At 36.1% G+C, this 25,860-nt stretch overlaps 1 protein-coding gene across 9 annotated transcripts in view; it reads right to left on the bottom strand.

Moving 5' to 3' along the window:
• The window catches only part of LOC100548295 (pancreatic alpha-amylase), a 236,878-nt gene that overhangs the window by 95,327 nt on the left and 115,691 nt on the right, over window positions 1-25,860 (bottom strand). For 8 of the 9 annotated variants that reach the window (XR_014885356.1, XM_085232253.1, XM_085232255.1 and 5 more), the window contains one exon: window positions 13,565-13,693. The exons of the other annotated variant lie outside the window; for it this stretch is intronic. The gene's annotated coding sequence lies outside the window, so the exon portion shown is untranslated. Of the gene's footprint in view, window positions 1-13,564; window positions 13,694-25,860 lie in introns of those variants that run through there. 9 annotated transcript variants of the gene reach the window in all.

Raw genomic sequence — 25,860 nt, 5'->3', positions numbered from 1 at the left:
ATGATTATTGCAAAATGCAAAATGTCCTAGAGATTTTAGAGCACACGAGTAAGTAAGAATTAAAACTCGAGTTTTTTGTAAAATTAATTTCCCAGACAGGAATGTCTTATTTTTATATTTAGAAATGTAGTTTGGTTTCACAGTACAATTCAGATCTGAATTTATACATCTGCTTTGTTTTCATTACCCAATTCCACTTTAAAAATTGGAAAGCCATCTTTTTAAATCATATTCCTTTCAGATAATTCTTTTTTTCTTTGCCTTCTTTCCTTTCATTATAGTTTCTATGCTAGAAAATGTCCAAATAATTAAACCTTTACCAAAAAGAAAATCTTCGCTATCTGGCTTCCAAATATGAGTAAACCCATGCGTTGCTTTTTACAGTGTATCTGCCATTGCACACAGGGTCATCTTGGAAAATGGAAGTTTCCAGAGAAAATGATTTTAAGTTCTTTAGAACACTTCTCTCTTGTCTACTCAACATCATAATTCTGTAACTGTACCATCCAGTTTGCATAACTTCAGCTCTGCCTCATTTCATATCATTTTCAGGTGATAGACTTATTTTAACCATTCTGAGCAAAATTTTGAATGCCAGACATGTGGCAAGACTTCATTGCTTTATATGATCAGATACCCAAATAAATTGGTGGAAAAATGCCTTTCTTGCATTTTAGGCTACAGTATTAGAATGATGCACTGCCTTATATCATCAGTAAATATCTGTGACAATTCTTCATAGAGACTTTCTTGATTGTATAATCAGAGACCTTTAATGGCTCACCAAACAATCAATATAGTTGGCTATCCATGAGCAGGATGCAATTTCTAACAGAAAATGCACTTTAAATGTTCTCAATATCTCACTTCCGGACTGCTATAATTGCCAGAGGTGTGCAAATGCTATGAAAATAATAAGTATAGGTGGGCTTAAATGACATAAGGGTATGTCATTTAGGGTAAAGGTGAAGTGCAAGTCTTTTTGAAAGCTTGTTGAAAGGGTCTGCCCTTACACGGAGGACAGTTTTGTGCTGGTAATGAGGTAAAGAGTTGTTTTATCTTTCCTATCTGAGCAAAGTTAGAAATGCACTCTGGCTTACAGAAGGACTGAACTGGCTAGCCTATATTCTAGGTAGCCCTGCACACACACATTTCTGATATTCCTGTTCACTTACTATGTTGCATACAGCCATTACAATGTTTGCAACCACTCTTAGCTACAGTAAACCAGTCTAGATATGAAGTGGATCATAAGACAACTGTGTATCATAAGGACACTGTGAATAGGCAAATCAATTTAGAATGAGCAAAAGTGAGTGTAGTCCTAGAGATTTCATTCAGAATTAGTTCTCCATAATTTGCAGGGTTTTTTTTTTGTTTGTTTTTGTTTTAAGAGATCTGGATCAAAAAGCTTATATATTATGCCAATTTATTAGCAGCTTCACTTGCACGGAAAGTGCAGTCTCTAGGAGAAAGCAAGTATTTTTTTACATTTCAAGTACAACAATGATTTCTCAACCAACCATCTCAATGGATGCAAAGCAGTGATCATAATGCAGTTACAAACAATCCAAGAATAACGCGGTTAGATTTGAAAAAAATGTTTTTGGACAGTGGAGTAGATGGCATCAGCATATCCAGATGCAATCTCTGCATGAAGAAGGCATCACTTTGCAGCCCAGTTATCAAGGGCAGATGTTATGATAAGCACATTGCAATTAATCAACTCAATTTTCCAATGAGCCTAAGAAAAAAGCTTTTCTGGCTTAATTTTTCAGTACAAAGAAGAATGCTTCTGGTCTAAAGGTTATCACTGAATTAGTGTTACCTTTTGAGGAATGCATTCACTGTTAATAATCTGTGGAGAATAGTGACATGTACTTGAAATAAAACAGTTTGAATAAATAAATGTTTCCAAACAAACAAACGAACACCAACTACTGAAAGGTCTCAAATAGATCTTCTTTCTTGTCTAGAGAAGGATATAAATATTTTAATGGAAAAATTATTTGTTAAAGAGCTTTGCAAAAGTGTGCAAAAAGCATTTGAATAACCTGCACAGATTATTAACAGTACAGAAAGAAACTCAATTTCTGGATTTATTCAGTGTCACAAAAATTTGAAACCAGCCTATAGATCAGAAATATATAGAGATGTAGAGATGAACAAAGTCAGGAAATACAAAATGTGATGATAGACAGATTGAGTGCGATAGCCACAGTCCTTTTTCACCTTTGGCACAGAAGACGATGTACAAGGCTCTCCCCATGGCAGCAAGGACAGTTCTCTTCGTAGATCAAAGTGATAAAATTTAGCTTTGCACAAAACAAGCAAGCCTTCCTGTGGAGTCTCACTGATCTACTTTGACCAGTGTTTTAGACAAAACAGACTTTGAAGACTACAAAACTAAAAACTCTACATTTAAAATCAAACAAACAATCAAACCCAAACCAACCAAACAACAAAATACCCCACAGAACTGTTAACCTTTTTTTTTTTTTTCTGATACCTCTCCTTAATGGGCATAGAAATTAGCACTAATTTCCTTCCTTCTTCAGCCCAAGAAGCATAGTCAGAGAAAATCCAAGCCAGGTAAAACAAACAAACAAACAAACATACACACAAGGCAAAAAGGAATAAATATATCTCATTTAAGTGAAGAGTCACAACCAGAGCTCAATTCTGCTGTCAAATAGACATACAAAACATTCACAGTGATTTTTTGCCATCAAATGATAAATCATTAAATCCTGAAAGACACTAATAACTCTTGATTTTGAGCAATGTTTTACTGTTTTATTCTGTTTCAGAGGACGTGGTGAAGAAATAATTTGAACACCAGCTGAAGTCTGGGAATCTGTGCCAAACTTGTGTGCATCTGACACTATAACAAAAAGGATGGAATTTAGTTTGCTTACTACCAATGTTCCTCCATTTGCTCCAGAATCAACACTTCAGGAAACTTCTTGTATCTACAGAACTCACATTCACACAACCTTGGAACATCTCCAGACTGACTTCCACTCTCCAAAATTCTCAGTAGTTCTAGAGGAATATTTCAGATGCTTAGTGTCTGTGAGCAAACAACTATGTCTTTTCAGGGTATGTAATCAACATTAACAGAGCACTTCATCAACATTTCCGGCTCAGATAAGGCAAAATTATTCTAATCATGGAATGGTTTGGGTTGGAAGGGACCTTTAAGATGATCTAGCTCCAACCCACCTGCTACAGGCAGGGACACCACCCTCTAGACAAAGTTGCTGAAAGCTCCATCTAGCCTAGCCTTCAATGCTTCCAAACTGGGGGCATCCAAAACCTCTCTGGGCAACCTGGACAACACTTCATAGAAAACTACAGGGACTAGATTGTCAAGGTTGCTGTGTATTGCAGCTCTAGGTAGAGTCAGCAAAAATTCTGGGCGCTCAATATAATTCTGAGGGGAGCAAAAAAACATAGCCTCCAATTCTTCCACCTGGAATGGAAGGGATTGATAGTTCTATCACTACACTTAAAGAAGGGGAACTGGTTTATGACTTGCACCAACCCTGCTGGTTTCACCACTGTAGCATTATGATTTTTCTGCTAGTGCATAGTTTTCATTGTATATCTGGTCTCTAGCAGTTATCAGTGTAGAGATGGTAATAATACAAAGGCTTTAAAGCTTCAGAAATGGTGAGTTACAACCGAATCTGAACAGGATGTGTTTAAAAGATTTTCATTTACAATAATTCTTTCATGGTGGAATGATGAGAACAAAATGGAGATGATAAGACCAGACTGAAAGAAGCAGATGTTGAAAAGATGAGCAATCAATACACTAACGCATTCTTCCAGGATAAGGCAGCTGATAGATACAGCCCATAGCTGTGCCAATGATGGTTTGGCTCACAGCACTGCACTATGAGAAAACCAGCTCTTTTCTTTGTGACATTATTTAAGGCTCTGAATTTTTCTTACTTTGAAGGAATTTTGATAAATCACAATCAAAAGCTTAGTTCAAACAAAGTTTCCATTGCAGCTTGAGCGCAGGCATACCAGGAAGTCCCTCTGGCTTTCTATCTGCATGTTAGCCAACAGTATACTTCTCAAAATGTGACTTTGTGTTACCAATTGCCAGTACAGGTTGAATTCCTGAGGGAATGGTGCAGTGTCAGGCAGATACTCAGAAAGCCAGAATTTTTTTTCATGATCTTAATTCTTTACATCTCCTGAACACTATAAGGCAGAATTCCACAACAGACAGAATTTTGTTCTAATGCTTGAAAACACTGTACTCTACACAAAGATGCTGTATCCACCTTCTACATGAGTAATGCTACCACCTCCTGCAGCAAAGGAAAAAGAAAAGAAGTTTCTGAAACTAAACACAGCAAAAAACCTTTGGCGTGGCATCCAGATGTGAGATCTGCTTTGATAAATCAAAGTATATATGGCAGTAGTACTACTGTGATCTTTGCAAGTCTGACTCTGTAATCTCGGCTCGTACATTCTGCCTGGAACAAAGCTGTTTCAGACTGAGTTGGTTTCGACTCCATTTGAACTAGAATCTCAACCTTCAAATGAATAGTACTGCTGTTTCAGATTGTGTAGCCATTCCTCTTCGTCCCAAGAACAAGATACATTAGCTGGCATCTGCAATGCTATGCTTTCAATTCACTTAAACATCTCCTGAACTGAATAGCTAACTTTTGTAAAATTGAATGTGCTAAATCAGTGCATTATTTCTAAACCTTTGGTTGATTCCATCACACTGGTTTTGATAACGCTATTGGTTACCACATTATCCATCTTGTTCAATAAGGTGGAGTCTGCTTTTAGTTGTTTGGTGGGTCATTTTGTCTCATAATATATTGCTAGCACTGAGATTTCATGGCCAACCTAATGACAAAGAATTACATTGCACCGTATTGCAGAATTACAGACTAGCAGGACATCTTCTGATGTGCAAATGATCAAATGCTTACTTTAAAAGGAGCTCTACAACTTCCTGAAGGGAGGTTGTGGTGAAGAGGGGTTTGACGTCTTCTCCCAGGCAAGAAACAGGACCCGGAGAAATGGCTGCAAGTTGTATCAGAGGAGGTTTAGGTTAGACATGAGGAAAAACTTTTTCTCTCAGAGAGTGGGGTCAGGCACTGGAATGGCCTGCCCAGGGAGGTGGTGGAGTTGCCATCCCTGGCAGTGTTTAAGAGGCATCTGGACGATGAGCTGCAAGATATGGTTTAGTAGCTTGTGGTAGCAGTGGTAATGAGAAGACGGTTGGACTGGATGATCTTATAGGTCGTTTCCAACCTTGTGATTCTATGATTCTATGGAGGTAGCCATCTGCAGTCACAGATATTTCCATATGTTTAGGATATGTGTGTATCAAGCAATGCAGAAATTCAGATGTCATTGTCTTTCCACCACTTGGCACTACAAAAATTTTATATTTCCATGAATGATGACTGAATATAACAATTCTGGCATTGACAGAACATGTGGCTATAGTGAGGTATGCAAAATACAGCTTCCAGCAGAGACCAGCACAGCATGGTTCTCAAAAGCCTGGCCAGATAGACCCTTTCCAGTTATTCAACAGATCATCTCTTTACTGAGCACTGTATTTTCCGCACAACTGTACAAACATCAACTTCAGTAAAGCACAAAAACAATACCAATTTCAAGATACTTCAATAGCTACTTATTCCTTATGTTGTTGTAGTAGACTCACGGACTCCACTGGGATCATTCAGAGTCTGAACTTTTATGCATTCTGCACAAACACCAAGAATAAAACACAGTCTGCATTTTACAAATAGATCAGAGCCTCAAGATAGATGCTGACTGTTGAATAAGTTTTTTCCAGTGCATGACTACAGGCAATACTATAGAAATAACAACTTCCTCATTTTCAATGATTTGAATAAACAGGAAGAAACACATCGCAGATGGGAAATGGAGCAGTGATGTAGCTTGGTTTTGCTTCACTGAATTTAATAAGTAACAATCCCAAAATTAAATCCTAATCCCCTCCACCTAGTGTTTTGTAACCTCAAGGTTCAATTATTTCTCAGCTGATTAGTGCCCTTCTCTAGAAAAACACCTCTAAGACACTCATGTCATGAATGACATGATGAAGATGCTCTTAGCAGAGTGATATTTAAGGTAGTGCTGTGTGTAATTTACTGATAAAAAGAAGTAGATGAGAATCAATGATAAAAATATCTGATGGTAAATGGGCAAGAATCTACTGAGTTTAATGTCCTTTTTTAGTGATTTCAAATAGACAGCAATTTACACACACCAACACTGTCGACTGTTAAATGAAGGAGAGGTATCATATTTCCAATTCAAGAATCACACACCACACAGCTGTGTTGCTCTCAAAATCCCCAATCCTGCGATTAATAATTAATAAAATATACTGTGTGGAAAGATAGTTTCCAATTTTCCTGGCCACCAAAAAGCATTGTTCAAAAAATAAATATTTAAAGCAATGATGCCCAGCATCATGCTCTACCAGCCCACACTGCAGTTTTCTTTTGTTGCTGCTATTAATGTAGACCTTTTTCAGCTCCAGGTAATCTATTTGAGTGCATGCTCACCACCAGCCAGCCACCATTTTTTCTTTTATCTTTTACTGTTTGCATCCTGAATTATGTAGATGACTCTGTCATTAATCAACATTTTCCCTTCATATATACCAATTCTTTTTCCTTTAAAAAATCTATTTTACATTACATTATGCTATCTTAGTCTGATAAACCACTGCTAGTTCTGAGCAATTCAGCTTTAGAAATAGATTTGTCTTCCTTAATATCCTTGATATTATAATTACATTTCAAAGAAGGGTAAATATATATAAAGATGCCCCACTTTTTCAGCATAATATACAGGAAATACATCTTCAATATCTCAACTAAGAAGTCTCATCAGTTGCCTACAAAATTCTCCATGTATCCCAGAGAGACAATCCCCTTCCTATCAGAATACAACATTCTCATTCCTCAGATAAGAATACTCTTTTGGAGCAGAAATGCCTCTTTTACGTTTGACTTCTCCCTCTTTCAGGTTTACATTCCCCCTGGAGGCAAACTAGCAAATTACACAGGAAAATTTATGTGATAAGTCAGTCATTTCTTATGCAAATATTATGTTCTGCTTCAGGGTGTATCCATAGGCTGCATCAGATATTTACCTCTGTTTTTAAAAGTATTGCTTCTCCTAGAGCAAAACATTATATCTTGTAGAAAGGAAATTTATTCTGAAGTTTATGATGAAACAATCCACAGGCATTTTAAAAGGCGTTATTGCTAGAATTAGTGAAGAGTATTCAACATGATTTTTCTGCCTAGAATTGTTTACATATTTACAATTCATACTTGGTCACTGTAAATTACTGACTGGAATGAAAGAAATCAAGGAAGTTTGCTCCTCAGGTTACATTAGTTCTAGAGAGTGGCCACTACCCTGACTAAAAATTCCAGGGATTTTTTGTCTTCAAGGCAAAAATTCAAGGTTACTTGAGCATAGGTTTTTCTGTATTAGATAATACCTATTTTGTGCTAGGGACAAATTAGTTTAGAACTTATCCTGCCTCAGATTGCAATTATTTTTTTCATCAGTTAGAGTAGCTGCCAATTTACCACACTTTATGACCTGCATTAGGTTGGTTTAAAAGCCAATTTAACAGTAATAAGTCTTTCTGAGCAGGAAGAGTCTCAGCATTCACTATTCAGGGGATGGAGAGAGATCAACAGTCCTTATCAGATACAAATGCAAACCATTCTGACTCAATTCTCTGAGAGCTGTGAATGGATTAGTTCCCCCATTACATTTTACCTGAAAACTCTGTAAAACAAATAATGTATCATGTGAATGAAAAAAATATATTCGTTTTAGTTTCTAGTTTTCATCTGTCTTTTCTTTATAGGCTTATCATTAAGTATAACATATCTGACAATAACTGTCCATAAATATATATATGATAGTAATGAAGCCAATACTGCGCATCTGAAGATAATGCAAAAAGCAAATATATGGGGAGTGGCATGCATAACTGCATTTATGAAAGATAACCATTACCAGCGGCTTTTTACAGAAATCAAGAAATGAGAAGTATCTACTAAGAAAAAAGGCTTAGCCCTCAGAAAGAAGGTTAATGTTCAACATATTATCTAATACAGAAATTAGATTTGACATTCCAGGAAATGTTGTTACATTGCAAGTTGGAATTTTTTTCTCTCAAGGTTCATCAGTAAAATACTGTGAATGGCATGCTTAAAAAGACTTATCGAGCAGCCAAATGATGTATCGAGTAATTATCATTATTATTATTTTAATAAAATTCAGAACTCTGCCTTGTGAAAAGTAGGCAACACCTATTTACTTCAGAATTGACTTTGGGATGAATATCCCTGGGAACAAAGAACTCAACATTTTGATACAAATGCAAGACACAGTTCTTTCATCCTTCTCTCTCTAGCATGAATAAATAGATCTAACATTTAAAAAATAACAGCAAAGAACAATACCAAAGGAAAATATTTCACTGCAAGTCTAAGGAAATTATATAAAAAGCAAATAACCTGTGACAGATTTGGTTAGTTAATGTACTACTTACAGGTGCTCAGATCCTGAGGTAATAAACACTTTACAAAAATTCATACAGAACAGAATAGCCTAATTCACACACAAAACACTGTGCCTAAATCATCAATTGCTCCCTGGAGGGGCTTAATATAGTGGTGAGGTGAATAACTTAATAAAAGAATAAAAAAAAACATTTGAAACAACCACCAAGAAGTCAGAATAACAGAAACTTCACATTTTAAGAGTCTATAGACAAGGATGTGGAAAAAACAAAGAATAGCCAAAAATATGCCCAGTCTGAACTAGAATATCCACTGGGAGTGAAGGTATGTTAATAAGATGCATTTAGATATATGTGAAGTATATTCAAAGAAGCCAGCTGTAAGCAAAAACATTCTGTATTTTCTTACGGTTATGAAAACAAGAGCACAATTCTGGAGAGTGTGGATAGAACTTTTATACAGGAAAGGGGCAATTCCAGCTCTAGTGCACTTCTATTGCTTTACTGATCTACACTCATCATGAAAAATATGCTCAAGTAAAAGCTAAAAATCTCAAAGCTATGCTTTATAACCTGCTCAATTCTGACAATGGCAGCTGTGCTCAGATGCAAGGAGGTCACCCATCTGATGAGATGATCTGAGAAAGGCCAGGCACTGTGTAGATGCATTGATATTGAGGACACAGTGTTTGTCTTGGTCAAAACAGAGTAGAAATGAATGATCGGGAGTTTTAAATTAAAAGCAAAATATAAATGCTCTTAATTTCAAGTTTTTCAAAATTATAATGACCTCAGTTCCAGGTCTTTGGCTCTGTTCACTTTAGAGTTAAGCTGATTCCAGATTCTGAACCTCACTTCAGATCAGATGTCCAAATCTATATTCTGCTTTGGGCCTACCTCAAAAAAAAAAAAAAAAAAGTAGCTGGACAGCAGAGACTGGTTGCAAAGATCTGCGGGGGGGAAGGAATTTCTTATATATATTGAAAATAAGATGTATTTATAAATATATAATTTGGGTCTGGTTCTTATTGTCTGTTACCTGGAGGAACCATTTTTACAGCACGTTTGTGTTGAGATTTAGGCATCTTTACAACCAAACTGACTCTTTATATGTGAAGCATGCTTGGAACAGAGGATTCTATTTGCTGAAAACTGAGGTTATTTGTGGCAGCTCCAAGCGTTGCAGGTATTCCAGCAGAGATGTTTTTTTTATATGATTATGTTTCAAGAACATACACATAGGTCAAGCTTAAGCTGTTTCTATTCAAGTATTCTCAAGAGGAATACTTGAATATTTGATCACACATTTTCCTTTAATCAAGAGCCTCCCTACATTATATAACAAAAGCGAAATAGCAGGCAGACATATTGATGTTTATCTAAAAAGACAAATAAATATATTTTTTTTTTCCATCAGTTGATTTTCAGCTTTTCCACATGATAATTCATCAGAGATCAAATACTGCTTTGCATAGAGGTTATCCATAACCTGTCTTCATTGACTGTTATTACTCCAGCTACTCTGTATAATGTTTCTAATTTGCAGAAATCAGTGTTTTCTGGAAGACTGTACCTTACACACAGCATTTATAGATTTATTCATATTAATACAAAGAATATTAATCTAGTATCTTAGTTCTAAGTGATCTAAAAATTGGATGTAGTTTCACTAAGATGCGGCTTCTACTACATAATGATGAAGATTACATTAGGTTGTTTTTTTTTAATAGCTCTTGTAAACATGAAAGCTATGTCTATAGACTCCTAAAACCTCTAGGTTGATAAAAACAATATTGAAAATAGTACAGACTCCTTGCAACAGACGATGTCATAGACGAAGAAAATGAATAAGAAGAGTATACTTTTACTCCCAAGCCAGCTTTGTGTGCACACAGGAAAAGCAAGGCCAGCCCGTATCTTAAACCAGTAACCACAGTGACCTAAGCTGTATTGCCTTATCATCAGTAGTAACATGCTGGTATCTATGCATTTTCATTTACCCTAATATTGTTCTTGGTTGTCTGGAAGTGTGTTATTCTTCCTCTGTACAAAAACTTTGTACGTGAAAACCTCTTTTACTGCGAAGGTACAGTGTCAGGCACTAGGAAGTTCTCAGTTTAGTTCAATACTAGAAAAGATTCTGATGCTTATGAAAAGCTTTTCATTCAGATGGATGCTTTTACTTGGTGAAAAGCAGTAGTCTGACTCATGTTACCTATATAATTCTTTAGGCAATGCCACTGAAGCTTAACAATACAAAAACAGCTGCATAAATTCACAAGTGCCAGATTTCAGGACAGACATTTTTACATCTAAATGTCTTTCTGTTTGACAGTACATGGAAGTTTCAAAAAAGCAATTTTTACTCATGAGACCAAGCTGTGCTTCTGTCAGAAACATTCCTGCACACCAAAACAATAATATCTACAGATATTAGTTAATTGATCAACCTTTCAAAAAAGTATTAATGGTAAGTGCTAGACCTCTTTTAAACTGAACTTACATTTATTATAGCCCCCTGTTAAAATTCTCAACTTGCATGCAGAAAGAAAAAGAATTAGCTAAAGAAGTTTGAATGTATTTCAGGAGACATCCCACTAGGACTTAATTTTGAGTAAAAAGAAATATGCAGACGTGATCAGGATCATATATAAACAAATGAGGAACAAATATCTGATGGAAATATAAAAAAATCCTTATACAAAAAATTTTGAATATAAAGAGAGTATTCTCTCAAGAAAGAATTTTTAATTCATAAGTCGAACACAGTAAGTCCTCTGCCGAATAGTTTATTTCACTATCAATTTCGAGACATTTACTATAGTTATCTTCTTCACTCTTAAGACAATTTTTGTAATCAGATTTGATTGAAGAACATAAAGAAAGTGTCAATAAAGGAAATTTCATTTCAGGTAAAAAATAGATTGTTAACTTCAGGTACTTTCAAGACATAATAAATCCAGTTATGTTTGGGTGGGCTTGGTTTAAGTGGTTTATAAAAGAATTACCATTTATCTGGTGAAAATTAAGCTAACAGACAATATTAACTTATACAGGATTGAAAGTTATAAAGAATTTAAACATTAGGGGAAAACCATACAGAGGAAGATACCAAATGGCTTCCTCAGGGAAAGTCTATTATTTTTTGGACATATAATTTTCTTCAGCTCTTTCAAGCAAGAGATACGAGGTAATACAAGCTTTTTACAACTGTTGGAATTTCAATACCTTTATCAATTCTAATGGACTAATATTTTAATTACTGGTTAAAGGACAACCCTTTTTAGACTCATTTTTAAAATGTTCACATCTTAAGATTCTTCCTAAACATGACAGACAGATATTAATGAGAATCCTGTTTTATCACACTTATTTATTAAAAAAAAAATTCATGATGCACATCATGCAGGTATTGAACTATATGGGCAGAAACCCTTTATGATTTGACTTTATAGTGGTGAACAAATGGAGCATTACATTTTGCTAGCAAATGTGAGCATTTCATACTGTGCCATTAATAATTCTATACATTCATGTTATTTACAACAGTGTGACAGCATATTCAAGGGAATATGTTGTCACATATTCAAGGGAATACTTCACTTGTTCACTTGTTTCACTTTTTAATTTCAAAATAAGAAATGCAGGCAACCATACAAGTTGTTACCATTTTTGAAGCCTTCCCTCTCTTCCTTAGTTCTGCAACAAGGATCAATCTCCTGACTATGCTCAGCATTATCCTTGAAGATAAGCTTTCAGATATCTTTCTGCTATCTCTCATGAATGAAATATAAACTACTTCATAACAGTGATGAGACAAATGCTTAAAAGCGGATAGCCAATGCACTCAACTAACAGGGAGATTAATTGCTACTAATACTCAGAAAACGTATGTAGGTAGATGACTGGTGTTTCATTCATATGAATTTCTCTAGATTCTCACCATGACTAGCAGATCCCTCTACTGCTAGCGGAGAGGTATACCACAAATAACTTCGTTCTTCCTGCCAGCTCCTTGCCTTGCTGTCAGAACTGACAGTTCAATCAATCCACATCACTGGATGGCCTAGCCCTAATGTCTCATCCTTTATTCTTTTACTGTCACTGAAAAAAAATGTGGAAAGCACAACGATTTCATTTTTGGTAATGTAGAAGCAAGGCCAGTCAAACCTCGCTTGAGATCAAAAACCTCTCAGAGATGCAGTGCAATTACACTGTCTTTCATCCATAGCACACTTAATTGAGGCTCATGCACATTGAACTAACCTAGCCTAAAACTGTACAGCATTCATACACCGTTAAGTGTTTTCATTTCTCTATCTATCTACCAAAACTTTTGATACAACTGGATTTCAATCAGTTCAGGGTTAGAATTGCTATTTGCAAAGCTATTAGAGAATGTTCTACTCCACCACCGCCATATCTGAAATGATCATCTATCAAATAAAACAAGATAGAAAAAACAATTTATTGTATAAAAATGAGTGTTACAAAACACTAGTTTCCACAAAGAGAAAAAAACCTCCTGAAGCTGCAGATCTGAAGGTTGTTTTCAAGCACCTCTGCTTTCCCAATGTGATAATGCCCTTATATAAGCACCCCAGTAAGAGTTTACAACCTTCTCTCAGGGACTGTAAATCCACTGCTTTTCTTCTCTTCTAAATTTTGAATAGATACCATTGTTTCCTCAAATTGCACACAAGGGGATTGAAGGAATCAAGATTATTCTCAAGTACATCAAGTTCAGTTTCAAGGGCTTTTATGAGACAGAAAACTGTATCAAGGGATACTTAATAGGCACAACAAATTCAATCCTGAAAGGTGAGAGAGCACTCTACCAGCAGATAAGCAATGTTAACCACAACTACAATGGAAAATAACTGAAACAAACGTGTGCTGTCCAAGGAGACACTGCTTAACAACCACTCATCAATATTAATACAACATATAATAGTTATTTTTATTTACATCTTTAGGTAAAACACTGACCTGACTATCTTCCAGCAGTTGCAGAGCATAGATGCTGTCTGCCAGGATATGCTGTTTGCTTGCAGACCCCTCCACACAGACACCAGAAATGCAAAAAACTTTTCATTCAGCAGAGCAAATGGGGTAAATCTGGGGGTAGAAGGACACGTTCTGGAGTAATCAAGATGTTGGAAATCCTTGGAGCAGTTTTACACCAGTACAGTAAACCTTAAAACAGAACCTATTAGAAAATAATTTTGGAAAGGAGCACAGCTAGTCACCAGTGAATATCTTGACTTTCAATTACAACCTAAAGGTAAGCTAGAGCATTACATTTATGACTGCTTAATCTGGTCAGATGCATAAAGCGTAACTGGATTTTAGAGTTAAAAGTAATATAAAAACTAAAACTCAGCTAGAAATACTGAACTCTGAGGCCTTTAATGTAGCATGGTCCTAGTTTTACACACAAACATGTGCAATGGGAATAAATTCTCTTCTTCAATAGAAAAAATAATTTCCTCATTGCCTAGAGGAATGCAGAAAAGAGTAGGCTTTACTTTATTATCGCATTGAGAGCAAATACCAGGGAGACCTATCAGGCAGCAGGAGTATTGTGCTGCATCTACTTAGGCAACCTGTGTCCATAGCCACATTGTATGGTCTCAGTGTAATCAGTGTACACAGGCAAAAGTAAAATTAGGTAGCAGCTTAATCAAAAGTGATATAAACTACTCATTATCTTGATTTAATAATAATAACAAAACAGAATAAAACAAAATAAAAACATAGAGTGGAATCACAGTGTCAGTACATAAGAAATATCAAATAAACTTCACTTCGATAAGACTGGGAAAGGGCTGGTAATATTTCATCCAATTCCCTACACAGATGTGACTTCTGCATATTCTGTTAAATACTGCAGCTTTTTCACCACTCCAATCTGAATTCAGTTTTCCATTTTTCACAGTATTTCAGTTTAAGAAATTAAGTAATTTGAACATTGATAGCATCAGTTTCATGCTTTTGCTAGAAATAAGGTCAGACAAACAAGGCAATCACAGGTGGCTTATTCATGGTCTTGGCACACTGAGAGATCCCAATAGTTGGTGATGCATAAATATACATCCAGATAGACAATCTGTCAAGAAGAACTGCTACAAAAGTGAAGAGCTTGACTGAACTTCAAGTATCTGATTTTTAACTAGTACTATTAAAATTAATTATATTTCCATAATTTCACCTCAATAAAATATTTTTTTCATGTAATTTAATTTTTTCATGTATAATATTCTAATAATACATTTCAGGTTGCTTTTTTTCCCCCCAGACAATTCTATTGCTATATATTTATGTACACACACATATATACATATATTTAAGTTCATGGGACCACTCCACATCTATATGGAACTCATCCAGTTTGCTAACTTTGCTTCTTCAAAGACACCTCATCAGCTGCTCTCTACACAGTTCTTTAGTCACATTATATTTCTCATGTATTCCTATTTTACTCCATCTACATAATTTTCCAGGTAGCAGCATATCAAAAGCTTCACTGAAGTCTAGAAGTGTTTCTTTCAAGCTTTTGTTGCTTGAGTACACTCCATTCCCATAAAAATCTTTGCTACCCAGAAGGTACTTCTCAAAGAAAGAGAAGACACTGAAGATATGCTGTAAAGCAAATAGAGCTTTGATCTTGTTTCTGATGGAAACTGAAATATTAAAGATAAAGATATTTTCTAATTTTGCATACACGTGATTTTATATTCTTCATTTCTTGTAATTGAAGTTCAGACTGGGAAGAAATGAGTTCTTAACTAGCTTAGCACTAATTAACAGTTACACACACAAGTATGCATGCAATAACAATGAAGAATCAAGGGAAACAGGTCTTTTGTTTTAACTACTTATCCTCATGGAGCAAGATCAGCAGTATCATCATAACATCTGCTTCATTCTCGTGCATCTTCCTACAGATTTTGCAGCTTCATTTCTGGCTGGCTTCCTGCCACTTATGTCTTTCTTACATTTCTGCTGGCTTGTTTAGAACTATAGAGTATAATTGTGGGAAACCTAAGTTCAATTCAGCAAAACCTCCATAAATAACATTTTATATTTCTGAGTGAAAATTGAACAAAAATTCTTAAAACAGTTTTTCTTCCTCCTGTGGGAGCATCTGTACAGTGACTAAACATATTCCCTTGTGTTTTAACTACCCTAGTACAACTGACAACCTCATACAGTATGCACATACAAAAGCATTTCCTGTCACTATTGTAGAATGGACTATTGGTGATCTTAATACAGGCTATTTTCAATTGTTCCAAATCAATAGTGATGGACACGTGGGTAAAAAAATATCTGCATTGTATTTAGAGATATCATGCTGTAAAATGAAGTTTGACTATTTTGCCTTTCAAAGGAAGGACAAAGTGTTTAGAAGCAGGAGACCTTTCAAAGTTTGCTAATTAATTTTGGTGTTCAAGTCCCAAAAAGGTGGCTTTCACTTGAGTGGTCTAATTGCATTATACAGATTTATTTCCTTTCAAGTGTGTGTATCATTTTGTTTACCAAAATCACCCAGAGCTAAACATTATACAAGTGTGGGCACTTATCTTCTCTCTTTCTTGAACAAATCTACCTGCAGGACCACTGCTTTTAGTATTAGCATTTAGGTTTAGATAATAAACTCTGGATGTTGTACTTCAAAATTTTGGCAGACTATTTTTAGTTTGGTGAACTCTTAAAACTGAGGAAACAGATTTCATCTTCCTGTGCTCTCTTGCTCACAAACTCCTCTCTTTTTGCATGTACTTTTATTTTTCTTTAAGCCTCTTCAGTTCCTTACTCCCTTATTATTCACTTGCTCATTCTATTTTTTTCTTCTTCTGTCTCTTTAACCCCTTATCCACTTATTATGCAGTTGCTTATTTCAAAGCATTTTGCAGTTTCTGTTAGTCTGCTCACATTCTCCCTGTTCAGTAGTCACAGGAAACCTTTTCTCCTTATGGTTCAAATTTATCAAAATACCTGCTTAGTTTTCAAGAGCTTGACTTCTCCCAGTTTGCATTCCATCAGTGAACAGTAAATTTTAGATTTCTACCCTAGAGTGTGACTTGTGCAATATTTATAGCAGAGGAGATGAGATGTTGAAGCCAAAACTTCTGGCCTCTCTTTATAAGCCCAAGTGCCATAATTTAACATAATGTAACACTATAACAGCTGTACAGTTGCAAATTGTAATTGACGGTTCTCTCATCCTCTCCTGTCTGGGGATGGAAATGGGATGGGACTCTGATTAGCATGAGGTAAAAGAGTTTGGTTTCTTTTAATGCATCACCAGATATCACCACTTCCAAAACTGAAGTATCCTCTTCAGAAGACATCCAAAAGAAACACTAGGTATGATGTAGCTACTCCAAGAGTGTACTGCATTCCCTTGCGGATAGCATGCCTAGTTCATGAGCAAAAGCATGCCCTGAACTTCTCAGGTCACCTGTTTACCAGATAAACACACCACTTCCAGCAGAGGAACAGGAGAGGTTCTCTGCACAGAACTAGAGCTGTCAGTGCAACCACAAAATGACACTATGCATTATAAAGACACACAGCAATGTCATTTCCATTAGAATGCGTTACTGTGGGATTTCCTTTCTATCTATTGGATTACCACTGGGGCAAATTAACATGTATGGATATTATACATACACAGGTCTCTCCAAAAATAATGTCTTCTATTTATCCATAATTATCCATGGAAACTACAACAGATACAAAGAACACAGTAATCGTTTGGATAGAGCAAATTCTCAGCTACAAAACACAATTTTTCAACACAGTCACCATCATTAGCCATGCATTTTTGCCAGTCGCGAACAGGAGCCTGCATGCCATGCTTGTAAAAACCTGCACCAGCGGAGGTGGTCCCTGTTGTTGTCACAACCAGTGAAACACACCACCACCTCACTGTGTTCAAATCCACTGTTTGGTCTCCATACAATTTCAGAAAGTGTCCATGAACGCCAATGGGCTTCATTTTTTTCTGCATGGAGGAATTGAATGACACACCCTTTCTTCATACGCACTTCCATATCAGATACCATTTGTCAGATTGCCCCTCTGCTGCCATCTGTCACACAGCAACAAAATGTAATGGAATATCATCAATAAGGCCCAACCTCTACTGCCATATCACCAACATATTCATATTCTAACGTCGTGGGCAGCCATAATAAAATAGGAAGCGTTACTTTTGGAGAAGCCCTTTCATATTGGATTATGTGACACAGCTGAGCACTGTACAAAGAAACTAAACTAGTTTCATGGTAAGTAGGACTAATTAAAAATGGGTACAGTATCACCCTGACAGAATATGTGTCAACATCCTTACTGGAAAGATAAAACCTAATACTGTTTGCATCATGCAGACTCCCGGCCTAACTCAGGACATGAATTTAATTCACATGAGTAATGCATTTGAGATTCAGCATGAATGCAATGCTTTCAGGTCTTAAGTGAATCTTTTCATATGTGGTCCACATCCCATCTAAGTAGACAAAGAGTAGCGTATCATACAATTTTCTGAGGAAGTTCAGTCATGATGTCATTTCATAAGCCTATAATTTTTTAAGAGAGGGAGACATAATTTTCTCTGTGTATATGCAGTCAATATTTTCAAAATAAGAATAATATAGTTGTAGATACTGTGTGTCAGAAGCCAGTCAGCTAAAGACATGGTGATTAAGATTATTCAGTGCAAAGAACACACATTACATGGTATGCCTTTACACCTCACATTCTTGAAAAGAATCATTAACACAGGTGGTCTTTGAGCTGAAATACTTAGGTATCAGATGAAGGGGATACACGCAGCCAGATATTCTGAAAGCATAAGCCAGCTCACCATTCTCTCCTAGCTATTATTAGATTTGCAGCACTTTCTGTAGTAGCAGCCTGCTGCTTCACAGCCAGCTGGTTATCAGTTTCAAAGCTCTCGCAAATTCTTTCTGGAGTTTCTTTGGACCTCCCTCTGGAAAGATTCTGTTTTCTTTGGAGTTAAAGGACATCAAAAGATAAGATTGCATCAGATTTTTTAAGAGCTAACTTTATTCATCTCTGAGAAAAAGCAGAATATCAACCTACATCTGACCATTTCAGCCTTCAGAAAAAACTTTTTGAAAGTACTGCTAAAGAAATATTGCCCAAGCGTGATCATGACCCTTTTCTATATTTATCTTTAAATTTTGAAGGCATAGAGAAATCTGGAATTAGGATACGAAGTCCCCAGACTGGAGAAATCAAACTGAGAGGAATTACATTTTAGAGTAGTAGTGACTCTGCATTGTATGCTTCTAATTAAGTCAGAGAACAATAAATTCTTTTTAGCTGAACTAACAGTTTCACTCTAGTCAAATGTTTAATAGACTGAATATACTAGAGCTTACATAGAAACATCATAATTTCTTTATGAACAGGCTTCATAAAGAAAGAATAGAATGAAAAGCTTTCAAATACAGAACTGAATACTATGTAAATCTGTACCTGCATGCAATGTATTTTAGCATAAGTAAATTGTAGTAGTGTAGACTAGTAGTTAGAACACATGTATGGGATTTGAGAGAGTTCAATGCTTTACCATTGTCTGCTTGAGAATGGCATGTCATATGGAATATTTTCCATGTTTCTATTCAAACTACAAGATGTTAAGAGGAGGAACTCTTGATCACTATCAATATATTCACAATGCACTTCAAAGTGGAGAAACACAGGTGCATCTTAGGTAACAGAAGGCAGCTGTGTAAGTGCAGAGCTTTATCCGGGCTGTGTTCTCAAATTCATGATGGCTATAAAATTCAAATAGCTGAACAACCCTGTAATAATACTTTTGAAGTATTCTTGCATAGTACTGCATAGCATCACATAAATACACCCACTACATTTCCAGCCACATCTGAGACAGTAGATTCTGACTTTAGCCTAAGCCTCCATATATTACTGTTTCGTAAATGAACATTCTTAGTTTCTTAAAATCAACATGTACATTTTTATTCTAATATACAGATGGCAAATAATGTTGCAAAAAAGATCTTGAGATAGGCTCACATGCATTTCCTAGCAGGGTCCCTAGATTCATGGTATACATAGACTTCAAAGTTATACTGGAGCAAAAAATCAGGTAAGAAAGAAAGAGAGGGGAAAAAAAGGAAATCACATGAATGAAGAGGAAAGAGCAGTGATGACGTCTCCAGACAAATGCCTTCCTCAGGGCTTTCTCTCCAGTGTCGTGAATGGTCACAATGAACATTGTAATGACTTCCACTAGCACGATGTGCTTTGCATCGGGACAGTCTCAATTTTTTTGTTGGCAGTTTCCATTTATGATGCTTTCAGTAGGATTGGAGTATCTTTAATGTGCATGTAGGCACAAGTATGCATGTTTACTAGTTACTAAATTCTCAAGAATAGATAATACTTCAGGTACTCAAATGATTATTATTTTCTGCATTCTGTACTACATTTTGGCTCTCCTCTTGGGGTAAGACTGTGAGAATCCCAGTGGGGCAGCCACAGCATGAAACAAAAGAGAGGACACTGTCAGAGTGTCTCTGGAATAAAGACTCTGTTACAGTAGCTTATTTCAAAGGCTGAAGTACTAGGAGCAGAAGGCATGCTATTGAATGGGAAATGAGAGGGTCCTCAGCATGATAAAGGATGGGACATGTGAAACACTGCAACAAGAGTTTAGCTAGAGAAGCAGAGAAGAGTTTGGATTAGATATTGACACTGGCTACACACCCTGAGTCTTTTTTAACACAAGCATTAAATGAAACACTAGAAACTCCTGTCTCTTTAAAAATCAAAGAAGAGCAAAATTGCACTTCTGTCACTAAAAAGTAATAAGGTTTCTATTTTTCAGTTAGACTTGGCTGCTCTTTATGTTCACCAACCTATCAAGTGCTGTACTATTTCACTCATACATATTTAGGTGGTGATATTTTATACATTTATTTGCACAAAGTATAACCAAGGGCAAGATTCCTCTGGTTCCGCTGGCTTGTATCTGACTTAGGGAGAAAGTAAAACTGCTTCATTTCATTTACTCACAGAATATGTGCATCCGCCCTTAAATTTGCATAGATAATTTCATAAATGATTGGTGCTGTTTTCTTGCATATTTAATATAATTACTATTCATATTTGGAATAATAGCTGGAAAAACTGCTAAGTATCTCTGCTGTTTTGAATCATGAGAAAACAATACCTTAAATTCCATTATTGGCTATGCACCATAAATACCTAATGCAGCATTCTCACCTTAAATTTTCAAACCTGTAAAGGGACATTGTTACATTTCCATAAGTGTAAAAATGTCACTATGTGTTCATACTCTGTGAGATCCTCTTGGCGCAATTGGTTTATATGGGTTTCCCCTGTTAATGCTAAGTGGCACATAAATGTTCTATGTATTAATGAGAAAATAAAACTCCACAAACTCTTTGTATTCGAAAATCTTAAGTACACGTAGGTTTCAGAACATGATCACGTGTTCATTTTTAATCAACCAACATTTTACCTCCTCAAGCTTCTCTGTTTCTAATTATAAAATATGCATTTAAATCTGCACACACAGAAACATCCTCTGCCATCCCAAATGGTCATTTCTTTGTATTGTCATTCCTTGATAACAGTCTTAATCATAAAGCAGTTTTTGATTCAGAACAGTTTTCTTTGTTACAGAAGGTAGGCTGACTTACAATAGCTCATCTGATACAAACTCCAAAGTATAAACTGAGCAATACATATTCATCCTGATTCTTCTAAATGCCATGACTTCAGTGGGTGAGTAAGGTCACAATCTGGCCTTCACACTTGCATTTCATTAGTAATTCTTCAAATAAATGCTATGTACTTTAAACTGAACTAATAGAAAACACTAGTGAAGAGTGACATCCCTTAAATCTCTCTTTAGCACAGTGATTCTGTCTCATGTTGTCAATTAAACACTCCCCAGTTCCTGTGCTGCTGCTAAACAGAAAAGTACATAATAATACCCAAAGAGGAGTTTAAATTTTTATAATGTGTCTGACATTATATGCAAACACAGTCAAGGTAGACAAGTATTCCCTAAGTGACTTTCCCTAGCAATAAATACTGAATAGGATAAAGCTGTGCTCCAATTAAATATATGAAAAAATGTGATTATTAATGATCATACTTTGGCTCTGACACTAGCTCTTTTTTGCAGGATGTCTCTGTTCATCTCTTAATTGGGAAGCAAAACCATGTCAATCTTGTGTTGGTATTGTATAAGAACTAGCTGATGTCTGCTCAGAACCATCATGAACATTCCTTCCTTAGCATCAAAATATACATTGCACCACATTATCTAAACATATAACAGAAAGGTCACCAATTGGATTCGTGTATCATACTTCTTTGTACCAAATCATAAGCGGGCTTATTACATAAAGGTGTGATCTGCTCCTAATGTAGTTTTTCCAGAGAAGTTAAAGAGTATTTTTAGCACTCTTACTGGTGACAAAACTCCCTTAACATTGGTATCATGCTTCAGCTAAGCATGCTAACAACGCCATAGATGAATCCTTTAATGAAAACAAAGAAAAATCTATCAGCGTCCCCTATCCTCTGACATGGTAATATCCTATCATCTCCACAGCAGCTGTCAAGAACTTTACAAAGCACCAATCGGCTTGGAGGTGTATTAAGCAATGACAGGAGACAGATTGACAGGATACAAGGCAGGCATAAACGCTGCTACTTGCCCTCGAACGTACGGTCAAAGCAAAGCTGCTTTCACGCTTGCAAAGATATAACTAATAATTAAATAACTACACCTCCTCCTGCCTCCTCAGGATCACAAGAGCTTGATATCTGAAACAGAAATGCAGAACTGCCATCTGTGGACAAATCTGCTGCTCTGTTTCCAACAGTGGGCAACAGCAGATTCCTACACAGAACTCAAATAAGAAGTGGGATTAGATTGTACTTAAAGCACAGACAGATGGTTATTCTAGTTAGCACGACCATTTTAATGCACACTAAAGAGATGTATGCCATCTTGTACCATAACAATTCAGAGAGGCTCATGCAGAACACTTTCTCATTCTTCAAATATTGCAACAGGAATGATACTCAGTGTATATGTAAAGAATTCTCTTGGGAAGGGAAAGCAACAGCAAGTATAAAGAGACATTTGACAGCCCTGCATATCTGGCCCAGCACGGTATGCTAGCCATATTCCTATAAATCAGATAATGCAAAAACATATTTCAAATTTGTCATGGACAAATTGAAAATTCTATTTTAAATCATTTAACCATTAAGTGCTTATCAAATCCACTTTCATCACGAAGAGGCACTAGCTGCATTCCACGGTAGCAAAGGAAAGAAACTTAGGCTTGCTCAAACTTCAGCATTTGAAAAGCTGAAAATGGAGCAATAAGTGGTACATGCAAGAATGCTCAAGAAACAGCTCCTACCATCTGATTTAATTGGGTTATAGAATTAAGTCGTGCCAAGAAAGAATTTCAAGCTTTGCAGTCATTTTAACAGCTATGGATTGATAGTTTAAAGGCCATCAAAGTGGAAGCTCATGATAAAATGAGTCATAGAAGTGAAGCTGCCAAAAAATGTGAAGGGCATACATAATAAGCATCTACTAAAGGCTGCCTGGCTATTTGGTATGTACTGTATGATCGATTGCTGAATGCATCACTCTAAAAATGCAGAACAGAAGGAATAAATAGACAGGTAGAATCCTCTCAAAAGCTTTTGTTCTACTGAAGCTAATTGTTACAAAAATGACACCATGCTCTGCTTTGTTCTCTCCATTATAGCAGTAGGATTGTCTGATACTTTATCCTGTTTAATTGATTTTTTTTTCTTATGTATCTTAGCATAATGTTTTAATTTGGTGAGATTGAAAGGGAAAGTGAGGTTAATGGCCTACCAAAAGATAATTGAGACACTAATAAATATTTTAGATAGGGTTGGTTAAGGAAATAGCATCATAAAATATATGGCCTATTTTTAGCCCCCATACAATTTAAATGTAACTGCAAAGGCTTTCCTCACTGCCTTAAAACATGGCATAACCTTGAATCAGTATGAGAGAAAGACATAGTTTTGGAATTGTTCTATGCAGCCTTGTGGTATGTTGGAGGTGGTGCTGGGAGTCTGAATAAATGATGAAGGATCAAGTTTCTTTGTTCATTCTTTTTTAAAGAAAATATGGGTCAAGTGTATTTGCTCATGATTAAGGGGGAACTTCTGAACTCAGAATATTTCTTCAGCTAGGTCCATATTTGACTCAGCTGAGAGGAAAGAGGAGATTGGCTACGTCCAGCCACATTTGGTGACATTTGTGATCCTCTCACTACTTACCAGCGGTAAGCACACATGCATGCTATGTATGAATGAGAAATACTTGAAATAATACAATTATGCACTAGATAAAATTTTAACATGCTCAAATTATATAGAAATTTTCCAGTGCCAAGGACTGCAAGAGACCTGGTTCTGGCAGAAAATGCTGGAAACTTGAGCCATCTGGGATAGAAAATGCAGTTGTGTGCTATGTCCATTTCTCTTTCCCTCCTCCCTCCCCTCCCCTCCCTCCCCCCCAAGACAATTCAGTGTTCAAAGAGAAATTTCTTTTTCCTTTGACCTGAACTTAAACATACCAAAACTTGGTCTCACTGTCCCAAAGAGTAAAATTGCAAAATCCTGTCTTTAAGCAACATGCCCTTATGTGTTTTGCAGAGAACAAGGTTTTAGGCGTTTCACAATTAAATCAGTACTGGTAATATTAAACTGTGGAAAAGTATCTATTGAGGATGTATTCTTTTTAGCACACAAGGATAAGCTAATGTCACTACCAAAAAGAACAAGAAGGGAAAGGCAGGTACCATAAAATCATGTAGAGCTGTGCTTGGGGATTTTGGGGATTCACATGAGGAGACTCAGGAGGAAACAGATGTTAGCCACCATCTCCTAGCACATTCGGAGAAAGAGCAGCAATGAAGTCCCATGCAGTCATGACCTCACCTGGCTGAAGGCAGGGATGACAGACAGCAGCCATTGCTAGACTGGAGGCAACCCCAGAGCTAGCAGGAGGAGCCAGTGCAGGAAGCTGCATTACTGACTACTCATCGGACAGTAGGTATATATGGTGGAACAAGCCTTCTGAGAAGTGTGCATCAAAAATGCACCATGTACAGAAATCCTAATAGAGTGCTGTCCCTGGAGCACTGTATGGCTCACATGCTGCCATTTGTAATATTTTACTGTATGCTCCATTTATGTAGCAATGGGTTTAAGACGGGGTGATCTGATCCATGTAACCCTGCATTATGGAAGATTACCACGAAACACTTGAGTTTTGGAGGCATCACATGCAGATGATCAGAAAAAATGTCTCTATCATTCATAAACAAAGAATACCACCTAGCTATATACTATGGATTTCAAATCTCTGCGGTTTGTATAATTGCATTTGAACTATTCATGTAAACAAAGAGGGAAGGAAGAAAGATATCTGAAGAAATCAAACAAATGAATCAACCAACAGGCCACAGCAACTATTTCCCTTGATAACTAATGAGTTCAATGCAATTTAGATCACATTCAGTAAGTAAAACTTTGGCTTGTGGTATTAATGGTCTCATAATAGCTTCCTGTGGGATATATATTACTTCCACTCTTGTTAAAAGTTCCTTTGATAACTTATTCATCACTTTGCCTTTTAAGAGTTACAATGCATTTCTTAACACATTTAGTATGCAAACCCTTCTGGAAAAAGGTTTTTGACCTTAGGTAATTTGAACTCTCATGATTTACTGTACCAAAACTAGAGAGGGTAATTTCAAATGCACTGTTCAAAAAGATCTAGAAGATGATGGAAGAAATAACAGAGAATATAATCTCAAAATAATTTCACCATCACTGACAGAATATTCTATTAGTAGTTAAAACTAATAGAGTGTAGAGAGTATAGATAAAGAATACTAACAATAGGAAGATATTGAAGTGATAAAGAGGAATACAAACTATAATACTACATTACTCAGCATTTTACAGTCTGCTATATAAATATTTACTTTACATTTAGTAATTTTGATATACAATTTTTTTCAGGAAACATACAGCTTAAAAAAATGCTGTCCATTCTTGCAGCATGACTCAGAGAAAGTGGGGCCAGTGGAAAAGAAGTCAAATTGACTACAGAAATAAGAAGCAAGCTTAAATTAACACATTAAATTAACACATATTGCTCTTCAATATATAAATCTATA

This window comes from Meleagris gallopavo, chromosome 10 (assembly GCF_905368555.1).
Source record: "Meleagris gallopavo chromosome 10, MGAL_WU_HG_1.1, whole genome shotgun sequence".
NCBI classification, from domain to species: Eukaryota; Metazoa; Chordata; class Aves; order Galliformes; family Phasianidae; genus Meleagris; species Meleagris gallopavo.
The sequence above is the reverse complement of the archived record's forward strand: the minus strand, read 5'-3'. Positions and strand labels throughout refer to the sequence as shown.